This window comes from Sturnira hondurensis, unplaced genomic scaffold, assembly GCF_014824575.4.
Source record: "Sturnira hondurensis isolate 20B ecotype Veracruz unplaced genomic scaffold, ASM1482457v3 Scaffold0006496, whole genome shotgun sequence".
Taxonomy (NCBI): domain Eukaryota; kingdom Metazoa; phylum Chordata; class Mammalia; order Chiroptera; family Phyllostomidae; genus Sturnira; species Sturnira hondurensis.
In genome coordinates, this window is record NW_028079127.1 from 12,169,552 (window position 1) to 12,179,187 (window position 9,636).

At 41.7% G+C, this 9,636-nt stretch overlaps 1 long non-coding RNA gene across 1 annotated transcript; it reads left to right on the forward strand.

Moving 5' to 3' along the window:
• Positions 1-285: 285 nt before the first annotated feature.
• LOC118989636 (uncharacterized) lies at positions 286-5,484 on the forward strand. The gene is made up of 3 exons (XR_005067029.1): positions 286-296; positions 1,653-1,657; positions 5,403-5,484. It is a non-coding gene; the product is annotated as an uncharacterized LOC118989636 (long non-coding RNA).
• The last annotated feature ends 4,152 nt before the right edge of the window (positions 5,485-9,636 follow it).

Sequence of the window (9,636 nt, forward strand, 5' to 3'; positions counted from 1 at the left end):
GAATATTGAGTTTGTTGAATAAATTATAAGGTCTCTTTAAACTGGTGAAATGAACTGCCCAGTCAGCAATGACTCCCTGGCGCCTTCCTGGAAATGTTGGAGTTTACTCTTCTACCACACTCCAGTTTTTAGTTTTTGTCGTGATCACGTACAATGCCTTGTTCCACACTACTTTAAGACGAGGTTTATAGCAGCCGGTGAGGGTAGCAGTGTGGTGTGTAGTGACTCAGGGTAAACTATCAAGGTGAAGACGTGGCGGTTCTTTTGATAAGATCAGGGGTTTCATTCAGACGTCTGTTTTCATAAGCAATTGGCCAGAAATACTTGCTAATACTGCTGTGAAAGGGGACTTTGAAATAACTGTGTTTTTGTTGTTAATATTTTATCTCTTTCTTCATTATTACTTGCATGCTTCGGCATTGGAAGTCATCACCTCTTTATATTGTTGGAGGGTTGAAAGAACATAGAATGGTGCCAAAGAAACCCCACAAAAAACCAGAGGCACCATCGTACCTGCCCATGGCAGTTGGACCATGAAAGTGGAGGATGTGGGCGCCGGCAGCATCGGAAGGGCTGCATCTCTGCTATGGACCATCGGGAGGTATTTTCCTTGCAACATTTAGGTTGCCAAGTCCCACAGTTTTTACTGTGTTTTAAACACATTTGAGAACTTTTTAAAGGAACCACCTATGTCTAGGGAACAAGATAGGATTCATTTCCATCGACTGCCTGGAACACAGTGTTGGATGTTGTTCTAAAACAGAAAGAGTGCAGTGATCAATTAGTAATGCCTGCGCAGGCACCTATGCCTGCATTTACTGTGGCTCTGGCACAGTATAGAATACATAGTAAATGTTCTGTGCACATTTGTTGGCTCGATAACTAGATCAGTGAAGACTTGCCATTGAAAGGGTGGTTCAAACGTGCTATTGCCAGATATTCCCCTTTGGCACATTATTTTAAGCTGAAGTCACCTGAGAAACAGCAGATGAAGGAAGCGGTCTCTGACCCCCACTTTTCTACCTAAAAGCAGGTCATAAAATTTCCCATGAAAAAGACACCTTCCCTGTTACAGGAAGAGAACACTGTTATCACCAGAGACTGGGGTCGATGCCTAAAGGACTTGCACAAACAAACCTACTAAAATAGCCCTGATCTCCCATTAGTTTCCCCATATATTTTCTACTCACTCACAATTTACTGGTTCCCAGCCCAAGCCCCTTGGTCTTGTCACCTTCCCCAAATTTATAGTTTCTTGTGTAAAATACAAGTTTTTCGGTCTAATGGCTTCTTTGAGTCTTTATATTCCTTGTGAAGACTCTTTGTACACATAAAAATATTAAATAAAGTTTGTATGCTTTTCTTCTCTTAACATGGCTCATGTCAGTTTAAGTCTTAGACCAGCCACATGAAAATCTAGGGGAGCAGAATAAAGTTTTTCTTCCCCTACACCATCAGCATTCTGTGTCTGCCCCTGGACAGACTTGCAAACAAGCTCTTTGGGATCAGCTTCAGTTTCCTTAGCTATAAAAAGACTTGAAATCTTTTCTGGCCCTAATATTGTGTAATTATGTCAATATCTTTGTAAAATGAAGACCATTTGTGTTGGGCAGTGCTCCCTGGCAACTTTACATTGTCTGTGTGTACTTAAGGCTCTGTTTCTCCAAAGCCCTACTGGGGGGCTTGTCATTTTTTAATGCAACAAAAGGTGCAATATGTTTTTCATAGAATTGACAGAATACACTTTTTTTTTGGTCTGGATTGTAGCAAATCTGGACTGTGGCTAATGATGAGAAATGGAGATTTCAAGAATTCCATCTTGAAATAACCACTGTGATTTAGGACCAAACTCACAGCCATGTTTCTTTAATGTTTTGTAAATCTAAGAGACATATGTCTTCTCTAGAGATTTGTGATTCTGTGGAGGGGGCTGAGTTAAAACATAATTAATTGCTTACTACATTTTTCTCTTTCCTCTTCCCACTAACTATCCCCTACTTCACACTCCCCCATCTCATACCCAAACAAATGCTCCCTTCTGACTTTAAGAGAGGCTACCCAGGGAACTTCTTAAGAGAGTGACCTACAGAATCAGACAACTAGAGAGGGTAATTGAGTATTTAGGGAAAACTACAGAATCCCAAATAAGATGAACCCAAAGAAGCCCACACCAAGATGCATCATAGTTAAAATAGCAAAGGTTAAAGACAGATAATCTTAAAAGCAGCAAGACAAAAGCAGTTAGTTACCTACAAGAGAGCTCCCGTAAGACTATCAGCTGGTTTCTCAACAGAAACTTTGCAGGCCAGAATGGATTGGCAAGACCTACAACCAGGATTACTCTACCCAGCAAAGTTGTTATTTAGAATAGGACAGACAAAGAGCTTCGGAGACAAGAAAAAGCTAACGAAGTTTACCACCACCAAATCAGTATTACATAAAATATTCAATGATCTTCTGAAAGAAGAAGAAAAAATGATAAAAAATACGAATAATAAAATGGCAATAAATACATATCAGCAATTGAACTTAAAAAACATAGTAAGTGAACAAGCAGAACAGAAACAGACTCATAGATACAGAGAACATTATGATAGTTGCTAGATGCAAGGGGATTTGAGGGAATTTGTGAAAAAAGATGAAGGGATTAAGAAGCACAAATTGGTAGTTACAGAATAATCATGGGGATGTAAAGTACAGCCTAAGGAATATTCTAATGACTATGTACGGTATCAGGTAGGTATGAGAGTTATTGGGTGGTCACTCAGTAACTTATGTGATGTCTAATCACTGGGCTATACCCCTAAAACTAATATACTGTATGTGAACTGTAATTGAAAAATAAAAAATTATTTAAAGTAAAAAAATCAAATAACACAGAAGATATCAAAGCAGCTGCTCTCAGTCTTAATATTCCTTTCTCTTTGTCCCACTTCTAAGAGGAAGCCACTTTTAACAACTTCTGCTTTAATTTTTTTGACAGTTCCTTTTGTATCTATAAATCATATTTCTGGACTTATCAACTTGACACATTGCCTCTTTCTGTTCCAGCAGGTAAGGACCTAACTTCCTCTCACTGCCTGCTGGGTACCCACTCTCCCTCCTGACTCAACTGTAGCACCACTTTCAGTTCCTCCACTGGTCATATCAGAACCTTTGAAGTGCCAACTCAGTCTCCACTCCTTGTTCCATCAACACAAACTGTGTCTCTCAAATCTCTTGTTTTACAAGACAGTGATAAGGTAGTTTTACATGTCCCCCTCTTCTGTATGAGACCTCCATCAATTTTTCATCCAATTACTCTGTGAAGCTAGAAACTCTGACTCTGCCTCTCTGACAGGCACTGGCCACATGTGTATGCGCCATTTTTGAGAGCACTGCTGAACCCCACTTCCCAGGTCCCATCTCTGTTAGGCATGGCTGGTCCAATGTGTGGGGAAGCAATGTCCGACCTGGTCTGGCTCATGTAGTTGATACCTTCTACTCTTTTCTTTGCTGTCTGGAGGTTTTCAGAACTGTTTTTCCTATGTGCTTGCTGGAAAGAGCACTATGTAATTCCCCTTGACTCAAGAAGGGAAGTCACAGCTTCTGAAGGGCTTGTTCCAGAGAATGCTCTTACCCAGTACATGGGTAATTACATGTCAACTTGGTGATGCTGTGGTGCCTCACCATATAGTCAAACACCAGCCTAGATGTTGTTGTGAATGTATTTTTTTTAGATGTGATCTGCTTCAAGACTGCAAAATAGAAAACCTGCCTGAGTTTCCAGCCTATTGTAGTTTTTATCTTACAGATTTTGAACATGCAAGCCCTCACAATTGTATCAGCAAATTGCTTAAAATAGGTCTCTTAATCACCCTATCTCCTCGCATGTCTGTTTGTCTGTCTACATCCTATTTGTTCTATTTCTCTGGAGAACACTGACTAGTGCACCAAAGAAAGCCAATTTCAATTCCCTTCCACATGATCCTTTTAACATTCCTATCACCAGGTCATTCTGAGACTGGATTAAGCTGTGTAATTACACATACCAGACACTGCCCAAAGACAGAGATAAGCCACAAAGCTTTTTAAAGAATTAAAACCTAATGGACCCTTTCCCACCCCATATCCTGAGGATAGGACTCCAATAAAATGTGCATGCAGAAAGTTGGATTATCCTCTCAGAAACATCCTATTTCTCAACTTCTGTCTGATTCCATAGGTGTTCAAGGAGCCAGAATGAGGATTGAGGTGGGATAGAGATACCAACATACCCCACAGAAAGTCACTTTTGTCTTGATTAAGGCCTAAGGTTGCAGATTGGATATAGCGGCCACTTCTGAGAAGTCAAATGCTAAACAAAACAAAACAGAAAGAAACACTTGAAAGTTAGCTCCTTGCCTGAGGCATTGGTGAGTGAATGTGGGAACTCACCCAAATTAATATCTCATCTAGTTCTGAGGTCAAGGTACTATGGTGGGACCTGGGTAGCTGGAAGGTGGGAAATACCTTAGACCTTCTGCTGGCTGGGGGGAGTTTCTTCCCGGTCTCTGTCTGGCTCATTGCCATAGCGCCTGTGGAAGCAGTTGTTTGGAAAGCCTTCCTCTGGGGCTCTGAGATTAGCCTTTGATCTGCTCATCTCCTTTCTGTTCTTTTCTGCTCCAAAAGCTCATTTGCTCTTATGACTTCAGTGTTCACCTCTCTGCTGCCAGCTGCCACCTCCTCTTCTCACACCGGTGCCAGTCCCCTCAGTCCTGCTCCCTAAACAGGCTGGGACTCTTGGTTTACTTCAGCCCAGCTCCTCTCTGGGGTCCTAGCTTGCATCACTCACAATGGATGCCAAATGCCAGATGTCGGACCAGCTCTTGAAGGTTTACACAAACCACCTTCACTTCTTGCCTTCAAGCCAGTTGTCTCTACCTTCACTCTTCACTGACCCCATTTTGTTTCATTCTTCCAAACACTTCATCTGCTCCTGCCTCTTCCCACGTTTTAACTGCAGCCCAAATTTCAGATGCATAGTTCATGAATTGAATTATGGCAATTATCCTCCTGGCCCGATTACCACAGCCTCCGAACAAGACATTCTCATCTTTCTCCCTGAACCATCTCTCTGGTTGGGACTATTTTTTACCAGCCTCCCATGAAGGTAAGAGGTTCAGAGATATATTTGGCTCTCACACCCCCATTTCCTAATGTCCCAAATCAAGATCATCTCCCTCCAATACTCTTCCCACTCCCAGTTCTTTTCTAACTGCCAAGGTTTGAAACTTAAAAGACATTTTATTTTATTTTTAAAGTTATGACTGTTGATATTTCAATTGATTTCACTGTCCTTTTATAAAAGGATTAAAGTAAAAATAACTTAATTACAATAGTTTATTTTATTACCATCAGGATCACAGAAGTGATCCTGTGAGTCAGCGTATCTTGCCCAGTCGAATGAAAGCTTCTTTGCTTTGATTACTTAATGTGCTGTTAATTGCTCCTAGCTTGTTAGCTTGCTCAGTCTTCTAATTCTTTGATATTGTTTGCCACTTTCAAGTACTTACTGGAATCCCTAGCTTTATTTCTGACTGGAATTTCATTCCGGACCAAGGCTCCAAGTGACAGCCTTTTATTGATTAAGGGCCATCTTCTGCCCAGAAAGGAGACGGCTGCTTCAGATTAACCTTGTAATCACAAAAGTAGTTTCACTCTTGCAGTGTTTAAAATTTTATTTGGGGGAAGATTTGGAAGGTGTTACCGTTATTGATGCTGTCAATATCACACAAGACATCGTCCGGGACTCCAGTGACATTTCTGGAGGTCGGAAGTCCAAATTTGATCCCTCCTTCTAGTTGCTCTCTAGGCAGTGATAGATTTCCCTGACCCATCCAGTTTCCAGAGGCCACCTGCATTCCTGATCTTGGGACCACGCATCATATCGTCACGTCTTTCCTCCCTCGGCTTCCGCTGTTGCATGCCTTTTCTTTCACTCAAGACATTTAAAATCAGCATTTTTTCCCTTTACGCTCTAGTTTGATATAGCATCAAACTCCAACACTTCTGTGATTCGACTTCATCTCCAACCATGCTCTTATCACCACCTACACAGGGCTTTCCACTCAGTCTCCCGGCCTCAGTTTTCCCCTGCCATGCAGCCTGCATACCACAGCTGTATTAATCTTCTCTAAATACCCCCTCCAGACTTTTATCCACCTATTCTACAGACATCCAGGCTGACTCCTGGAGCACCATGTCCCCTCGATGTCCCCTGATGCACTCTTGCCGAGGAGGGTCAACGCTGAGCTGGGATACAGCTAGAGCTCTCCTATATATTAATGTTGGGACTAAAAACTGGGCAAGTTAATTAGTGTCCCTGAACCCTAGTTTCCTTACCTGTACTATGGTGATAATGTGAAAGCATCTTTTTAATGCAATAAAACACTATATAGACATGAGGCATAATTGGGGTATTAACATACTCCTTTGTCTGGGTTTTAAGATTCTCCATAAACTGGTCCACAGGCAGTTGGGAGATTCTCTCTAAATCCTGGTCTTGAGAGTCTCGATGCAGAAGCTCCCAGGACATAGCTGGAGTGCATTAAATTGCTTCCAGATGCTGAGTTTCTCCAACTGCGACATTCCCTATTGGTCTTATTCAGGGTTACTAAAGAGGCTTTAATCTGGGAAGAGGTGACTTTGGGATCGGAAATTGGACTTCTGTGATCCTTCCACACAAAGGTGGTGATTAAAGCGGCTGCATGGAATGAGCACACCAAGACAGAGGCAACGGGAGAGGACTGAGGACAGAGCCTGGGGCAACACTGGCATGAGGCTGAGCCGTTTATTAGTCTTCTAGAGCCTAGCTCAGTGCCTGAAGTATAGTAGGTACTTGATAAACATTTTTGAAGTTGTATACCATTAAATAGTATGTATATATATTTTTTCACTCATTGAGTCCTTCGCTTAGTAAATATTTATTAAACACCTAGAAATGATTAGTTTATGTGCTGGTACTGAGAGTACACTGATAATCGAAATAAGTAGTGTCCTGGGAGCCTACAACTGGGGGTGGGAGGGTGGAGACAGACCTTAATCAAATAATCCAACAATACAATCACCAACAAAATGTAAACTGGCCTAGAGTGTCAGGGAATGTGTGTCTTAAAAAGTGACATTTAAGCTAAGCTATCCAAAGAGTGGCTGAATTAGGGAATATTCAATAAATTCTTATCAGCAATGACAGACGGCCTCTGCTAGCTGCCTCGGAGGAGAGGCTCTGACATGGAATTTCTGGGGGGAAGAAATGGGAGCTGTGTGAGATACAGGGTGCTGGACCCTGTCTGCACGTGTGTCTCCCAGGGTTTTTAAACGACCCTGTGCAGGGTGGTTTTTTTTTCACGGGGTGCAGAAAGTTGCCTTACTTAAGAGGTAGTATTAAAAACCCGAGCTTGAAAAATCTGAACTTGGAAAAATGTCACAGAGGCACATGCAAAGTGTAAGCCCCATTTACACAAACTTGTCCTCCTAAGTTACCTTTGTGGTCACGTCTTTGGGACCATCGCAATGGAGACACCCCGTGCTTCGAACCTGTCCACCTCAGCGTCTGGCTCCATGCTGTCTTGGGAGAGCAGAGCACGTGTTCAGCCTCAGGCACGAGATTTCAGCCTATAGACAGTACCTCCTTTTTACATAACTCTACGTCTTCAACTGCTGGATTTGTACACTCTAGAATGTTATTAATTCTCTTTGCTGCTTGAAAGGACATAAGACTAAGTAGGTGAAGTACTAAAGAGAGTACAGGAGAAAAGCATTTTCTTGTTTCATTTCTATAATTTTAAGAGAAAATGCTGCTGAGGAAGATGGGATGGAATCTCCCAGCAGAAACCACAGGATCAGGCTGCGGTGGAATGGAGTGCCATGGAAAGCGCTCACTCAGCCCCTCCATTAACAGGCATCTTCTTGTGGATGCTAGAGCTTTCCAAGGCTTTCCTCAGGCTGGCTGTGAGGCTGTGTCCTCGAGGTGTTTCTAACTCCCCTCCTTTAATACCTTGTCTAATAGAATGTTCTAATCATCAAGCAGTATGTACATGTGAAAATTGAAAAGTGAATTATGGAAGCAAATATGATATGTGTGAGAAAAAGGGACCATGCTATTTTATGCTTATGTTTCCCATTCTGTATTTTCATCTTGCAGATTTTTAAATTAATTTTTTTCTCACCACAGAACTTTTGGGAATCCATCTCTTCATTCATCTTTCATGCTGTTTCTTAGAGCAATTTCATATTTGATATTTTTACATTTTATAACATTAAGGGAGAGAGTTGCACAAAACATTAATTTCTTCATATAATACAGAGCTGTGATATCTTCTAAATAAATATCTAGGTCACGGCTAGATTATTAGACCACTTAAATAGTTTAAAAGGGCACTTTTCTTAACATTTGAAGTTATTACTCTATTTATTTGCCTTTATTTTCTGCTCTTTCAATGACTAGATTCTTTCTTTTATTTAGCAAAGAGATTTGTTCCTCCTGTCTTTCTGTGTTTGCAAGTCTGAAATCTCTATCAAGCTGGAATGCACACAGCTCTGAAAACTGGGCTGGATTCATACAGCATCTGGCTTGTCCTTGATCTTCACAGTTATGACCCTTCACTCCAGGCACTGTTTTTTTTTTCAGTCACTAGTTTTCTGGGCCCAAAAGTCTCACAGGGATACTCATGGAAACAAAAAAATAGCACCCCAGGGTTTGGAGAACATCATCCCCGGTCAAAATACTTTTGTTTTATGACTGCCCTTGCTCTGAAAACAGCATGTTTTCAAAAGGCAAGAGGCTGAAGCAAGGAAATGAAAGAAGACAACTGTTAAAGCATTGAGAAGATAAAACTGGCCATGATCAGAGAAAAAAGCAGGGAAAGAAAAAAGGCAATTGAGGCTAAAGTTTAGCAGGAGATCCCATCATCTCCTATTTTTAGAACCTTTCCATTATTTGCTGTATTTAGTATTTAAAAATTTGGTATTTGCAGGGTCAGTGTGGTTGGAGGTGCTTGGATGGAACGGGTACAGGGCACATGGAGTTGGCCTCCTTTCAGGAACTGGACATGAATTCTTCTACTCCATGACTTTTGTGGGCAAGTGAAAAAAAATATTCAAACTAGCTTTACTAAAAATGTGAAATCCACTTGAATAGGTATTAAGACGTCTCACAGAAACCAAGGTAGGAAGTGGGAGGGGGAGGATGGCTGCAACCAGACATCTAGGGCCGTGGCAGTTACTCTCACTTGGCCGCATTCTCTCTGTATCTGGGTCCACGTGATTTTTTCCTTGTGTCTGCACATTGCTGTTTTATTCATCTCGCTTTCTCTGTAGAGATGCTTTCTGTGCTGCTTTGTGCACTGGGGCTCTCTCTGCGCCTTCTCAGTTCCATTGTCCCTGGTAAACGGAACTAGCCTCTCAATACCCAAACTGCAAATGTTCAGGGTAGAAAAGCTTTTGGCTCATGCCCACCAATGAATGTCTTCCCTCGAGTCAGTCATTCACTCTTATCCAGTTGGTTGAAGCCCAGTGGAAGGGGTGGGGTCACATGGTACAAAGTCAACTTTAGGGACCCGCACCTGCATATGTGGAATTGTTTTCAGAAAAGGAGGATTTGGTGAGGCAAAATCT